The sequence below is a fragment of the Alexandromys fortis genome, unplaced genomic scaffold (assembly GCF_014885135.2).
Source record: "Alexandromys fortis isolate MF-2015 unplaced genomic scaffold, M_Fortis_MF-2015_v1.1 scaffold_226, whole genome shotgun sequence".
Taxonomy (NCBI): Eukaryota; Metazoa; Chordata; class Mammalia; order Rodentia; family Cricetidae; genus Alexandromys; species Alexandromys fortis.
Genome location: NW_026068117.1, coordinates 267,178 through 269,509, shown reverse-complemented (window position 1 = coordinate 269,509; position 2,332 = coordinate 267,178). Strand labels below are relative to the sequence as shown.

At 37.7% G+C, this 2,332-nt stretch overlaps 1 pseudogene; it reads left to right on the top strand.

Annotated features, from left to right (window-relative positions):
* The first annotated feature begins 1,328 nt into the window (after positions 1-1,328).
* Positions 1,329-1,810, top strand: LOC126490198 (40S ribosomal protein S10-like; annotated as a pseudogene).
* Positions 1,811-2,332: the final 522 nt, after the last annotated feature.

The window sequence follows — 2,332 nt, the reverse complement described above, 5'->3', positions numbered from 1 at the left end:
CAGTTCCTGAGGAAGCTATGAACAAAGGACAACAAATCACCAATGCCCCTGACAATAGGGATGAGGAGAATTGCATGTTCTAAGCCTGAGTCAACTCCCTTCAATATCTCAAGGCAATGAAAAAATAAGGACAGACCCTGGGACTTGTCCAAACCTTCCCAAAGATGGAAAAACTCTAGCCTTAGCCAGACCCGGCCAGCACTAGCCATTTAAATATATACTAACCGAACTTGCCTAAGCTATTTCTAGACAGAATGACCTAACTGCCTTTAGAATTTCTATAGCTGTGTATCAAAGGAGTTTGTGACCTTATTTGAGATTGCCATTTTGCTTTTGTATCAGATGTGTGGCCCTGGCATGCTGAAACTTTCTTCTCTCAAAAATTAAACACTCTTGCTTATGGCATATATGTCTGGTGTTTTTTTGTGGGACTTCTCATTGACTGGAGCAACAATGTTGGTATTTGTGGGCTGTACTGTCACTGAGACCATGCCCATTTGAGTGGCTAGCACTGTCATCTGGGGCTACAGTGTCATCCAGGCCAAGGGTACTGCAAGCACATGTTGCTCATGCACACATGCAGAGAAAACACTCTCATACATTAAGTTTGCAAATCTGCCCAAAATGTAAATCTTTCAAAAATGTTTCAAACAATTGACATATTTAGTAAATTTATCATGATAGATCAATTCAAACAGCAAAAATCATCTCTAAGCTTATAAACAGCTATTTAAAAAAACTGCAGTCAGAAAAATAAAGAAAAGCAAACATGCAAACATAATGGCACCAAGGAAATGTTCATAATGTGAATATTCCAAAATTAGAAAAAGAAAATTTACAAAGCATCAAGCATTTCTGTTAAATGATGGTTTTGATCATCTATGCCTGCAACCCTAACTCTTGACAAAGGTTCAACACTATTCTTAGCTACATAGCAAGTTAAAGATAAGCTCTATGAGACCTGCATTAGAAAAGAAGTAGGGAGAAAATAAAAATATATTTGATCAATAAAATTCCCTCTGAGGAAATTCATCATTAAAAGAGTAATCTGAATTCTAAGGACAGCAATTGATGTGCCAAGTCACATATTCAAGACCTCTTAATAAACTCACTACAAACCTCTCCATAATAACTATGTGGACTAAAAGATGATAGGGTAATATTCTCAATATCTGAAAACAACAACAAAAAAGCTTGCCAACCAACAATTCTACACCAAGGCTATTTAAAATATTAAGGGAAATAAATTCCCTTTAAAACAACTAAAAAGAGGGAAATAAATAATAAATAACCAACCATCTTAATAAGGTTTTCTGGCAGCCACCACAATGTTGATGCATAAGAAGAACTAGATTAACATCTATGAACTCCTTTTTAAGGAAGGAGTGATGGTTGTTAAGATTGATGTCCATCTGCCCAAATATCCCAAGCTGGCAGACAAGAATGTGCCTAGCCTTCACATAGTGAAGGCCTTGCTTTCTCTGAAGGACTATGGTTATGTGAGATATCAATTTTCCTAGAGACACTAGTATTGATAAACTTACCAATGAGGATATCCAACATCTTTAAGATTACCTCCACCTACCTGTGTAGATCATGCACTATAGCATTCCTGAAACTTACAGGCCTTAGCCCAAAGTTCCAGAGGGTAAGTGACATGCAAGATTCAGGGGAGGGAGACGGAGACACCTACAGAAGAAATGCTGTGCACACTGCTGCTGACAAGAAAATTGAGGCTGGCACTGGCTCAGCAACTGAATTCCAGTTTAGAGGTGGCTTTGGTCCTGGATGTGGTCAGTCATCTCAGTGAAGTTGGACATTGTGTTTTATTGAATAGACTCTTAAGAAAAACGTAAAGAAAACCAATGTTTTGTATTAGAGACTAGCCAATGGAGCCAATAAGATGGATTAGAGAAAAGGGGTGCTCAATTCAAAGCTTGATAATCTGAATTTGATTGCTGACACCCTCATGATAAGTGATGCTCTTACTGCCCTGGAGCTATGTCACAGGTACTCCCACACTGAACACACACACACACACACACACACACACACACTTTGAAAAGGAAAGAGAAGATCACAACTCCACTTTGCTAAAGTTTAAATCCATTAGTAGAATAGATACATGGGAGTGAAACAGAATCAAACAGTACAAAAAAAAAAATTCCACCAAATTAAAAATAGGGACAACAAAGCAGAAAAATGAAGGAAACATATAAAACAACTAGAAAAATATCCAGATAGGGTTAGAGGTAGCATCGTACTTGTGAGCACTATTGTTGCTCTTACAGGCGATTTGAGTTCTGTTCGCAGAACTCATATATTGATTAAA